The sequence below is a fragment of the Odocoileus virginianus genome, chromosome 7 (genome assembly GCF_023699985.2).
Source record: "Odocoileus virginianus isolate 20LAN1187 ecotype Illinois chromosome 7, Ovbor_1.2, whole genome shotgun sequence".
NCBI lineage: Eukaryota > Metazoa > Chordata > Mammalia > Artiodactyla > Cervidae > Odocoileus > Odocoileus virginianus.
Window position 1 is genome coordinate 29,302,443 of NC_069680.1, and position 13,881 is coordinate 29,316,323.

The 13,881-nt window shown below is 43.4% G+C and overlaps 1 long non-coding RNA gene across 1 annotated transcript in view; it reads left to right on the forward strand.

Annotated features, from left to right (window-relative positions):
- The first annotated feature begins 7,138 nt into the window (after window positions 1-7,138).
- Window positions 7,139-13,881, forward strand: part of LOC139035997 (uncharacterized) — a 41,602-nt gene continuing 34,859 nt past the window's right edge. Inside the window, exon 1 of the long non-coding RNA XR_011488672.1 lies at window positions 7,139-7,331. This is a non-coding gene — a long non-coding RNA (uncharacterized lncRNA). The remainder of the gene's footprint in view (window positions 7,332-13,881) is intronic.

A 13,881-nucleotide genomic window follows, 5' to 3' on the forward strand; every position in this document is an offset into this window, starting at 1 on the left:
CAAGTGCCGTCTGGACCTTTAGGGAAGCCACAGTGAATGGTGCAAGAGAGGGCTGTGTGGCCTCCTGTGAGTTGCTGAACCTCTCTGAACCTCAATTTTCTCCCTTGCAAAAGGGGAAAGTCTTAAACTGGTTGACACAAGTGAACGTCACAATCCACAAGAGTTTCACTTTCTGCCTCCTTTAAGCCAAAGCTCCCTCTGGTTCTCTGCCCAGAATCGCCCCCCCCCCCCAGGCACTCTTCTTTGGGATCCACAAATTCCTAGGCTCTGAGCCTGGACAGGGGCGACTGACCTTGGGGACAGAGAAGGTGGAGGGAGAAAGTCCAAGGGAAAGACGGACTTTAGGCTAATGCGGCTGGGACTTCCCTGGGGGTCCAGCGGTTCAGACCTTGCCTTCCAGTGCAAGACACGCAGATTCAGTCCCTGGTTGGGGTGCTGAGACCCCACATGCCTGGAGGCCCAAAAGCCAAAAGCATAAGACCGAAGCAGTGTTGTAACAAATTCAACTAAGGCTTTTAAAAAGGAAAGCGAGTGAGTCTCCCATGTGGCTGGGCTGTGGGGAATCCCATGTGAGGGCCTGGTCACCAGCTGGGGTTCTAAGGTCCAGGGAACTTCTGACTGCCAACAATTAAGGCAGCACCTGAATTTTGTGTTTATTTACTTATTTAGTTGGCTGAGCCAGGTCTTAGTTGCAGAATGTGGGGTCTTTTAGTTGCGGCATATAGGATCTAGTTCCTTGACCAGTTTTGAACTGGGGCACCCTGCTTTGGGAGCATGCAGTCTTAGCCACTGGACCATCAGGGAAGTCCCCTGAATTTTTATGTGAGAAAATAGATCACTATTTTTCACAACTTATAAGATAACATTATTCACATTTAGATGGAATAATCACTTAATTCATTTAAAAGCTGGAATGTGGAATAGGAAATTAGGGGATTTTTCTTTAAAATGTGTACATTTTGAACCTGACACAGAAATTCTACCCTAAACTCCAGATTCTCTTGAAAAACTGATTTAATAAAATGAAGAATTAGAAAGATTACCCATAACAGCTTAAGGAGGGTTTAGTGGTTTAACAAGCAATGCAGATATATTTTGTTACATGAAGAAAACACACTTTCTAAAACAGGAAGGTATAGTGTGATACCATTTTATGGGAAAGATCCAAGAAAGAAAAATACAACATATATAGACAGTAAACTATCTGAAAGTATATAGCCTATTGAATTTTTCCATCTTTTGAATTATATTTAGTGCTTACATTGAATGTTTATCTGATAATAGGAAGCAATCATACTTAAAAAGTCTTACTTTTATGTAACTCTTGATAGAAATACATGCTCCATCTATGAGTCAGTCTTGCCAAAATAATCAAACCTGAGTCTCCGTAGATGTTGCAGTTTCAATGACCAACTCCCAAGAAATACAGGGGATGGAAGAGAGTGTCAAGGAGACCCACAGGTGAGTGATCAGCCCAATGCAAACGGAGGAGAATGCTAAGGGGTGAGTGACTATTTCTTTAATAGATAAAGAAATTGGCCAGAGATCAAGATGAAGATAGGAGGAGAGGGGGAGAGAGAGAGAGAGAAGGAGAGAATTTAGAAATTCCAGGAGGCTTAAGAAGGGCAACAGCCATTATAGCATGTGAAACTTATTTGAATCTTAACTCAGACTGTAAAAAAATATCATCCAGCACATTTACGGGACAATGGGAAAGTGAAACTTGGTCTATGTCATGCTATTAAGGAATTCTTGTTAATGTTCTTTTAGGTATGATAATGATTTTTATTAATTTAAAAAAATATTTATTTCACTTCTTTCTGACTCCTCTGGGTCTCAGTTGCAGCCCTCGGGACCTTGTTTTGCGGCCTGAGAATCTTTAGTTGTGGCGTGTGAGCTCTTTGGGTGTGCTCGGGTGCTCAGTCATGTCCAACTCTGTGACCCCATGGACTGTAGCTCGCCAGGGTCCTCTGTCCGTGGGATTTTCCAGGCAGGATACTGGAGTGGGTTGCCATTTCCTCCTGCCGGGGATCTTCCTGACCCAGGGATCAAACCCATGTCTCATAAGATAATGATTTTTATATGTTCAAAAAGACCGACCCTTTAAGATAGACCCTAAATATCTCCAGTTGGCTGGCCAGGCTGTCCAGGACCTGCTTCCCAGTCATAAGGGAAGGAGGCAGACGGGTGGGTGGGGACCCAGGAAACAGGATCCGCCCGTGAGTTTTGAATATTGAAACTGGGTGGGACCTGGCGATCCGATCACTGCCGTCTTTACTTGCATGCCTGTCGACATCTCCCGTGATGACGGAGTCAGCAGAAGCTGCCCTTGTTTTCTGGAGTGACCCTGACCCGCTCGCCGGACTCGAGGTCTCTGCCTACCTTTTCCCTGGAGGACCCTCCAGTGCCCTCCTTGGCCATTTCCTCCTCTTTCCCACTTTGTGGTTATCTGGAGAACTCTGGGGGTGGACTTGCTGGAACCTCGGCAAGGTGTTTCGAGTCTCTCCATTCTGAAAGGTTTTCCACTTGAGTACTCGAGGACCAAAACTTCCCAAGCTGGGAAGTCTCCTCCCCGGGGTTTTTCCATGCCTGCCACGTGCCACTCATGGTGGGCAGCGGGGCACCACCTTTGCTGATCAGGTGCGTTACCAGCTAAACCCAAATGATTAGCCTTAATACAACTTTAAAACAATTATTGAGCTAACTGGATGCAAATTAAACAAAATGAACCTATAAATATATGTGTTTTCAAATTAGTAATTGGATTTTTTGATGATCTTTGGCGTGACATTGATAAGCTGCCTCTCATAACGGTCTAATTAGGCAATATGTAAACTTTGGCATTCGGTTCTGTCCTGGTGCCTTTTTCAAATGATGTTTGTAAAATTTGCAATTTCATATTACAGATTAAAAATTAAAAACTGCAGGAGGCTAACATTAAAATGAGAATTCATTTCAGGGAAAGCCCTGTAGACAAAATTCACCCTAATAGAATTGTGCATAAGGGGCTGCAAATCACGATGTATAGTTACACAAGGGAAGCCTTGTCAAAACCAGTATTGTTGGTCTGTAGTTCTATTCACAGTATTAAACCCATCAGCAAAGCCACTTTGGGGAAAATGTGAACATTATCAAAGAACAGTAAATTAGCAAGAAATTAAAGCATATACCCTTGTATTTCCAAAACAAAAGATCCCTTCATTAAAAACCTTTCATCAGTGGTTTAATATTCATAGCAGTAATTTGCATAACTAAATCAGTTTTCACTGATGAGAGACGGCCAAAGTTTTTTCACTAATTTCTTTTTTGAATGAGCTCTCTAGTTTTTTGATTAAAATTTCACACCAGTAGTTGAACAGAATTGAATACACGGCTTAGCCATATTTGCAAGTATCATCTTTTAAAACACCAGATTAAATGTTACTTCTTGGGAAGGAAGGTATTGTTCAAAAAGCCTTGTTTACCTTAACTGCATCTATTTTTCTCCCCTTGACATTTGGGTCCTGAGTAGACTAGCTTGGTAAGGGGTAGAATCAGGTTCGGACTTGTTTCTTGGTTTTTTCCCTGAACCTGTCGGTGGGCATTGTGTGAAGGAGCCGCTGAGACCGGCTCGTTCTCACAAAGTGATCTGCCTACACACATTGGGACGTTTGAGCATCTTTGTGAAAGTACTGTCATCTTCCAGCACTGCTTCTCCTTAGAAAAGGTGGTACCCTGGTGAGGAGGAGAGGCAGGGAGGCCAAGCCCGCTGGGTAGAACCTGGAGATGAAACAGGGTGACTGTGATTTTCAGTTTGGTGTTTTTTCCTGTGACATCTGCCCGCCTAACACTTTAATCCGAGTTAAAACCAAGCTTACAGCCTCCGTTCAGAGTGAGAGAGCGCACAGTTCTTTTCTCCCCTTTCAACCTGAGGGGTTCAAAGGTCAGTTGGTGCTTACTTTTTGATAGCTCAGAATGTAGAAGGTAGTTACATGACTTTAATTAGTTGTAGGTGATTTTCAGACTTCTTGAAAAAGTGCAGTTGAAGATCCTACGGACTTTTCTGGGTGTGGAGCTTGCTGCTTACTTGAAAAGCCATATCCAGAAAGGTGCATCGACCTTCTGGGAGCAGCATCTCCCCGCTTTCTTGGTCCCAGGTCGCCCCCAGTCACTGCCTGAGATGTGGCTCAATAATTCTGACTCTGGGGAGTTGTGGGTCAAATTACTCTTTTCCCACAGACGTTCAGCTCTCACTGATGAACTGGTGAAATTCTTCCGTTTTTGAGGGCCAGTTGTATTTCTTGATACCCAAACCGGGAAACTCAATCACTGGCATAAAAATGAGGACGTTAGGATAGCAGTGTTTAAAGTTGAGTTTTATTGGAATGTAGCTACTTTATAATGTTGTGTTAGTTTCTACTGTACAGCAAAGTGTATCAGCTGTCCATGTACATATGTCCCCTCTTTTTTGAATTTCCTCTCCATTTAGGTCACCACAGGTCACTGAGGAGAGTTCCCTGTGCTGTCCAATAAGTTCTCATTAGTTATCCACTTTATGCATAAAGTCAGCAGTATACATGTATCAGCCCCAATCTCCCAATTCATCCATCCCCCTGTCTCCCCTTGGTGTCCATACTTCGCTTAGGAGAACATTTTTATAAAACACTTATAAAGATGGAGTGCCTTATATTTCATTCAGTCAGTGTATTATGTATAACCTACTGGACACTCCATGTTCTGCTTTTTATTTTATTTTTTTCCTACAGAGATCCTCAAACTCTCTGCGCTATGGATTCAGTAAGTGGCTACACAGTGCAGTTCTTGTCTGGTATTTGTATGTAGCCCGGGCTGGCAAGTTCTACCTTTCAACAGATGAGAGTATTTAGGGCTGGCTAAAGTCAACTTAAATTTTTTTCTCATCAGATTATCAAGTCAGCTTACCAACTTGTTAGCCTATGTAACCAGATCTCACCAGGAGATCAATCTGTATATCTTTGAAACTAGGGCAAAATATCCCATTTCATGAGAGCTTAAATAAAGCCCTTTTCCCTTCGACTGGCCTGTGGTTCTCATTTCATTGTCCGCTGCTCTTAAGCAGGCATTTTTAGGCACTGGTCCCATGAATGCCCTTAGCAGCTTCTTCATCCCTGGAAAGTGGGGTCAGAGAGAGTAGACATCTCCACTCCTGGAGAGACCAGCAGAATAGTAGGAATCAAAAAAGGAGAAAACCGGAAGGCACTTGTATGTCTTGGACCAGAGTGATTTGGCTGGTAGAAGAAAAGAGGGGTGGAGAAGAGTCTGGACCGAGGCCTTCCTGTATGTGGGGGATGGAGTCTGTCTTTGCTGGGAGGGGAGAAGGCAGCAGTGTGTGGGGTGAACCTGGTCCCCATCCACAGGATCTGGTCTTGGATGAACCAGTCTGGCCTCAGAGCATCCCCCACCTTCTTCCCTTCTCCACAGGGGGATTATATCCAGCCCGAGGATGTGGAGGAAAGCTGTTGGAAAACCTTGATGACCTGAGTCAAGGAGGGATGAGATGAAGGCAAGTCCGGACAGGTTGCTCTGGAAACACAGGATTCCAGGAGGCAGGGCTGTGCTTGAAGAGGTGCCCCTGCTTTTCTGGGGCTCCTAATTCCCCCGCCTCTGTGACACTTCAGTGTGGGCCCGCTTCTTCTACAAGAGTATATGACCTTGGGAACAACCAGAACTTCTTGATCCATGCAAGGGTATTAAATACAGGTTTTAGGTAAAATGCAGGACAAAGAGGACTGTGATGGAAAGAAAAAGCAGAGCTAAGAGAGGAACATGCTAGAAGTGGGGCTTTAATGGCGAGATCGGGGTCTGGGTGGTCACCATGGCCAGGTGGCCAGAGGGGCGTCTGCCCGTGTGCAGCCCTGCTGGAGGGGACCTGGAGGATGCTGGTTCGCTCAGTCCCCTTAAAGTCCCAGGGCCAGCGCCCCCCAACAGAAGCCACATTCACTTTTGGAACCCGTTTTAGAGCAAAGCTGGCCACCAAGCACTGCTTTCTTGACCACTGGCCCACACTGAGCTCCACCTTCAGAGCTGACGCCCAGCCCCATTTTAGAAGGAGGTGTCGGGCACCGCCCATCACCCCCGTTCAGGTCTGTGTTGATTTTCCGGGACTGAAGGAACCCTTGGATCCCAGCACCCCCGATGCCGGATGCGTCTAATCTCTGACACCCTGCCAGCTCAGGAAAGATTTCATAATTAAAAATGTAAAAATGTTAATTACCTGAAGATACTTCCTGATGGGTAGCACTGATCAGGAGGGAAATTGATGGTATTAAGACGGGGAAAATTATTAGATTAAGCAATATTCATGGGAAATATATCTCATAAGAGCTCTGTGTGTGGTCAGGCATGTTTGGTGGTGTGTGTGGTTTTTTTTTTTTTCCCCTTTGTAGGAAGAAATGCACTTAACTGAAAGAGAATTGGATGAACCAAGTTGATCAGAAAGAAAGGCATGTCTTCCTGGTCAGAGAACCACTCAAAATCCAGGAAGGATGCAGGGAGAGAAGGAGGAATGGACCAGGCAGCTTTGCTATTGTGGCCTCGTGAGAGAGGGGTCACATTGGGGGAATCAGGTGAGGGAAAGTCCTGCTGAAGATCTGGGCTTAGGTCACTGGTGGGTGGGCTGAAATGTGCCCAGGAAGAGTGTGTGGGTGTCTGTGCCCACACTAGGGGATGTCTGATGCTGGGAAAGGTTGAAGGCAGGGAGATAGGATGAGATGGTTGGGTGGCATCACCGACTCAATGGACATGAGTCTGAGCAAACTCTGGGAGATGGTGATGGATGGGGAGGCCTGGCGTGCTGCAGTCCATGGGGTTGCAGAGAGTCAGACACGACTGAGCAAGTGAACAACGACAATAACTCCAGTGGGTGTGTACCCAGCACCTCAGAGCTGCATCGTCTGCCCGGTGTAAAGGTCCAGAGTTTAAGCTCGTTGAGGTTTAAAACCAAGTAGTGTAGGTTTTTCCTGTAGCTCCTGTCCCAGCCACTCCGCTTTGCTGAGATGGCCCCACCGCAGCCATACATACTTCACACACAAATGGCAAGGCTGTGTTCCAGTCAAAACTCATTAACAGGCGTTACGGTTTGAATTGCACACAATTTTTAGGTGAGGTGAAATAGCTTCTTCTTCCTCTTTCTCCCCCTATCATTTAAAAATGTAAAATCTATTCTTAGCTCATGGCCTGCAGACTGTAGTTGGCCAGCACTTGCTGGGTGGGATTATCTTGGAATCTTCATTGGCAAGTCTCCTCCTGTATTTTAAACTCTAGGAATGAAACTTGCCATCTGAGTTGGACAAAACCGCAGCATTAATGAGAAGGTAAGCATTGAGATGTCTTAGTGGGTCACGGGTGATAATTCAAGTTGAACAATAACTTTGAGTCTTTTCTGAATTACTGCAGTAAATTTTAAAAACTGAAATATAGTTGATTTACAAGTCTGTGTTAGTTTCAGGTATACAGAAAAGTGATTTATATATATAATATATAGATATGTTATATATATGTGTGTGTGTTATTGCTGTTCAGTTGCTAAGTCGTGTCCAACTCTTTGTGACCCCAAGGACTGCAACATGCCAGGCTTCCCTGTTCTTCACTATCTCCTGGAGTTTGCTCAAACTCATGTTCATTGAGTTGGATATATATATATATATATATATATATATATATATATAGTGGTGGTAGTTTAGTCGCTAAGTCCTGTCTGACTCTTGCAATCCCATGGACTGGAGCTCGCCAGGCTCCTCTGTCCATGGGATTTTCCAGGCAAGAATACTGGAATGGATTGCCATTTCCTTCTCGAGGGGATCTTCCCAACCCAGGAATCGAACCCAGGTCTCGTGTATTGCAGGCAGATTTTTTACTGACTGAGCTAGGAAGATTATAGCTATAACCTAAGCCATATATATATTAGATTCTTTTCTGCTGTGGGTTATTATAAGATATTGAGCGTTGTTCTGTGTGCTATACAGTAGTCCTTGGTTATCTATTGTATATAGAGTAGTGAATTCTGGCATTTTGTCTGCTTGGTATGATGTACTGTTTAGACAAGAGCTTATGTGGATAGTCATTCATTCTTGACAAGAGTCGAATGTCTCTTTGTGTATCAGTGTGAGGCCCTTGGAGACACAGCTGTAGGATGGTGAGGCAAAGCCCCTATATAGTTCATAGCTTAGAGAGGGCAGCTCGTGCTGGTGGTTTAATTGCTAAGTGGTGACCCACTCTCGTGACCTCTTGGACTATAGCACTCCAGGCTCCTCTGTCCATGGGATTCTCCAGGCAAGCATACTGGAGTGGGTAGCTGTTCCCTGCTCCAGGGGACCTTCTTGACCCAGGGAATCAAACCTGCGTCTCCTGCATTGCAGCTGGCCTCCTGCACTGCATTGAGACTCTTTTCCACGGAGCTACCAGGGGTTCCCAGGGAGGCCGACTGGCATTTCGCCACGCCTGCGCAGGTCCCCATGTCGTGATGAATTTGTCACTGCTATTGTAGCAGCGCCTCATGTGCATCCCTTGGACCTTTGGGGTGCCCACCTTGCGGTTACTGGTACCCAGCTCTATCTGGGGGCTCTTCTCTCCCTGCCTCCTCCCCCGCCTGTGGGAAGGCCTACCGGCTACAGCAGGTGTGCACACTTGAAGTGTGACGCCTGAGGAAATGATGGAGGAAGTGATGCCTCGTCCCGAATTGACCAAGGACTTCAGGAGGAGGTGTACAAGTACCCCAGCTCCCTTGCCCCCCGAGCAGGGAAATACTCCCATTTTAAACCATTTCCTAGCGTTTCCCCATGGGAATAATCTCTTATCACCCACACTGACTGCTGGCTTGAAAACAGAGGTGACATGTGACAGCTAGGATCAGTCTGCTGGATCAGAGGCAACATTTAAATGGAGCGCTGGCAGGGGAGGTGGGAGCTAGCCCAGGAGGCACCAGGTGTGCATGTGAGCGTGAGAGGACCTTGAGTAGGTGGAAAGAAGCCAGGGTGTCTGACTGCCCGCTTTGCTCGGCCCTGTGCCAGGTGAGGGGGTACTGAGGCTTCTACTCTCATGAAGCCAGAGGTCAACTGTGGTCAGATTCCTAGAGGAATAATGGGCTGTATCTCGATCTTTTAAATTTTCATATTATCTTCTGATATAGAAATATTCCATATGTGCAGAGAGTAAGTTGCAGGAAAATGGAAGGAGTACAAAGCTAGTAAACCTCTGGGCTCTCAGACCCTGGTGTTTCTCCCTCTGTGATGCTACTGATGGTTTCTGAGAAGGGAAAGCCATCTTCTGCAAAACCAGGGGTACCTGTCCACCATGCAAGGCGATTCAGAGCCCTCAGCAGGAGATCACGGTCAGAGCCACCTGGAATCCACTGGGAATGCTCTGCATGCAGTTGCCGCGAGCTTGTTGTTTACAGACACACATGGTAGCGTGTGTATCTGTTTTATAAAAACGGAACCCAAGGAGTTGTCGCTCTTTTGAAATCCATCTTTTCATTAGTGTATAGTGAACAGTTTTTACGTTAAGAATCAGACGTCTAATAATTGTTGTTGTTGCTCAGTTGCTGAGTTGTGTCCTACTTTTTGTGACCTCATGAACTGCAGCACGCCAGGCTTCCCTGTCCTCCACTGACTCCTGGAGTTTGCTCAAACTCATTTTATTATTAGACATCTAATAATAAATAAGAATAATTTCAGATGACTGTACTATATTCCAGGACATGGATATCCTAGGATGTATTTATAAATATTTTTTTGCTATTATAAACAGGGCTGCAAAGAATAGTCATATATGTTACACTGAGCTGATGTGTCCAGCAATTTCTGTAGGCTCAGTTCAAGGACTCAGAGCCTGCTCAGAACTGTGTTCATGTTAATTGATCCTCTGATTTATTCTCCTCCTCCAGTTGTGTTTAAGGGTGCTTCTATCCCCATCCGTATCAGCTCCAGATACATATGGATATCAAACATTTCATATCCATATCATATCCAGATATCACACATTTCTATGGTTATCAATAACTCATAATAATACAACCTAAAAATTGAGAAAGAGTTTTTAGCAGTGCCACACAGGATGTGGGAGCCTAGATCATGCAGCATGGATCAAACCTGAGCCTACTGCCTTGGAAGCACAGAGTCTTAACTGCCGGGCCACCAGGGAAGTTTGATAATATGCCTTTTGCGTGCCCTGAGTGTTGTTTGCCAAGCTCTGAGTTGGATGCTTTTCATGCATGGACTGTTTGGTTCAGTATGTTGGACAGGACAACGCCCTTCCAGAATGTCCACATCCTAATCCTCAAAAACCGTGAGGATGTCACCTGACATCATAAAAGGGACTTTGCAGGGGTGATTACATCCATGATTCTGAGACAGAAAGATTATCCCAAGGCTCCACTGCTGGCTTTGAGGATGGAGGAGGGGCCAAGGAATGCAGCCTCCCTGGAGGCTGCAGAAGACAGGGAAGCAGAGTCTCCCTTAGATTGGAACCCAGCGAGGCTGCTTCTGGACTTCAGACCTCAGAAGCTGCTGTTCTGCAGTTGCTAAGTCATTCTGAGTCTTTGTGACCCCATGGACTGCAGCACCCCAGGCTTCCCCTGCCTTTATCATCTCCCAAAGTTTGCTCAGATTCATGTCCATTGAGTTGATGATGCCATCCAACCATCTCATGTTCTGTTGCCCCCTTTTCCTGCCTTCAGTCTTTCCTAGCATCAGGGTCTTTTCTGATGACTCGGCTCTTTGCATCAGGTGGCCAAAGTATTGGAGCTTCAGCTTCAGCATCAGTCCTTCCAATGAATATTCAGGACTGATTTCCTTTAGGATGGACTGGTTGGATCTCCTTGTTGTCCAACAGACTGTCAAGAGTCTTCTACAGCCCCAAAGTTGGAAATCAGCAATTCTTTGGCGCTCAGCCTTCTTTATGGTCCAGCTCTCACATCCATACATGACCATTTTCTCGGACCTCAGAACTGCAGGATGACAAACCTGCATTGCTGGGAGCCACCAAGTTTGTGGTAACTTGTTACAGCAGCAGCAGGAAGCTAATACTTTCATGTGTGGCACCCTGGTGGGAACTCTGCTCTGCTCCCCACTTCATAGAGGAACCTGGGGTATGCTTGCTGCAGGTAAGTGATGGGCTTAAATGAACATCGTGAGATTCTCTGTAATCTGCAGCACATGTCACAAAGCTGCACTGGGACTCAGATGTGTTTTTCTGAAAACAGTGATCAAATAGACTTTAGCCTGTTTCCTGCTATCAGTCTGAGTGGCTAAAAATGTCATCTCATCATTCACATTTGCATTTTTTCAACTTTTTCTTTTCATCTTTATTGGCCATTTGGTAATTTTTTACTCATACCTGTTCCTATGGATATGCAGGAGCTTTTCATATTTTCAGCATAAAACCATTGTTTGTCAGGTATATTATGAATATATATTTTTATATACTGGTAATATACTATATTTTTAATATTTTGTTGTTTATTTTTGCTTAAAGTGTGTTTTCTTATATCAAAACTTAATTTCTTAATTTTTTATAGCAAAATCTGTCCATCTTTTATAAGATGGCATTATAATTTTAAAAGACATTCTCCACTCCAAGACTGTACAAATATTTGTGTTTTCTTTTGATAACTGAAGGATACACTTTTCATATTTCACTCTTTGACACCTATGGAATTTATTTTGGTGCAGAATAGTTAAGGGTCTAAATTAATTTTTTCTTTCCTTTTTCTGAATTTCCATAAGTTCCTGGCTCTGTGTCTGTATCCTCTGTACTGAGATCCATTGCTCTGACTTTCCTACAGTGGACACACAGCCCAAGTTACTGCCACTGGATGAGATCCTCCACCAGGTCAGCTGTGGGGCCGTCAGATGTGCTGTTCCTATTATCTTATCTTGGATTTCCAATTTATGAAGAGCTTACGTCTATGTCTCTTTGTGTTGTTGTTTCATTCTAATATATATAACATTCATAGAATATATATAATATATAATATTTATATATTTTGTCTTACTCTTTCTTTTCCCTTTTTGCCATAACAATAAAAATTCCTTTGTTAGTTAAAAAAAAATGAATTCTGGTAATTTAAAAGCAGGATATATTCACTTTCTAGATAGCAGCTATGCTTGCACTATTAAAATTTCTAAAACATTTAAAACAGTATCATTGGTTTGATTATTTGGTGGTTATGAAAATTATACATGGCCATTTGTCTTTTCTCTTTTTAAATTATTTATCTTTTTAATTTAATTTTTGTTTTATATTGGAGTATAGCTGACTTACAATGCTGTTTAGTTTCAGGTATACCGTAAAAGTGATTCAGTGATACATATACATATAACCAGCATTTTTCAGATTTTTTCTCCCATACTGGTTAGTATGGAATATTGAGTGCTATGGGTTTCCCAGGTGGCTCACTGGTAAAGAATCCATCTGCCAATGCAGGAGACACAGGAAACACAGTTTTGATCCCTGGGTCAGGAAGATCCCCAAGGAGGAAACGGCACCCCACTCCAGTATTCTTGCATGAAAAATCCCGTGGGCAGAGGGGCCTGATGGGCTACAGTCCATGGAGCTGCAAAGAGCAGGACGCGACTGAGCATGCAGCAGCCGCCTTGCGCGGTACAGTAGGTCCTTGTTGATGCATCTGTTTTGTATATAGCATTGTGCATAGGCTAATTCCAAACTCCTAATTTATCCCTTCTCCCCCACATTTCATAACCACACATTTATGTTTGAAGTCTGTTTCTACTTTGTAAGTAAGCTCATTTTGTATCATTTGTTAGACTCCACATACAAGTGGGATCATATGCTTTTTGTCTTTCTCTGTCTTGCTTCACTTAGTATGGTAATCTCTAGGTCCATCCACATTGCTGCAAATGGCATAATCTGGTGGTTATGAAAATGACACATACTATTAAAATTATCAGAAACTGAAAATGTAAAGAAGAAGTGAAAGTCACTTGGCATCATATCACCTGGAGAGGACGCCTGTTAGCAGTTAATGCTATAATTAATAGAATTTATAGACTGTCTGTCTAGGTAACTTTCCATTCATGCTATTTGGTAGTGTGTTTTGTTTGTATAATAATATTTAGTATTATTTTTGTGTAAACAAATTAAAATATAATATATAATTTAATATCTGTAATATACATTATAATATATAGTTATAAACTATAATATATATCTTTAAAAGTCATAATATTTTATTATATGTATTTATCTGTACTCCTATTGTTGAATACTGAGTTCGTTTCTACCTTTTACTATGAATATTATAAACAATACTGAAATGGATGTCCTGGCTCCATTATTTCTTTATGATTTCCCTGGTGGCTCAGACAATAAAGAATCTGCTTGCAGTGAAGGAGACCCAGGTTCAATCTCTGGGTCAGGAAGATCCCTTGAAGAAGGGCATGCAACCCTCTCCAGTATTCTTGCCTGGAGAATTCCAAGGACAGAGGAGCCTGGTGGGCTACAGTCCATGGGGTCGCAAAGGGTCGGACATGACTTAGTGACTAACACTTTCACTTCCTCTCCAGTTGTTTGGTCAAAGACGTTGATGTAGTAGTGGCTTCTGTCCGTTGTTGCCTAATTACCATCTCAAGAGACTGTGCAATTTTGTATTTCCACTAACCATATAAAAAGCATCTCGTTGTCCCTATAGTCTAATCAGTATGAGCTTTATTGGTTTTTTTTGATAGTTATCAGGTTGGTGGTTAAAAATGGTATCTCATTATTTTATCTTTAATTGATTATTAACTTGAACATCTTTTCATACTTTCCATGATTATTCTTTGCCATTTGAATTTGTATGTTTCAATCAAGTAAAGAATGAAGCGGTGTCAATGGATGTCCTTTCTGAATGACACTTTGATGTCC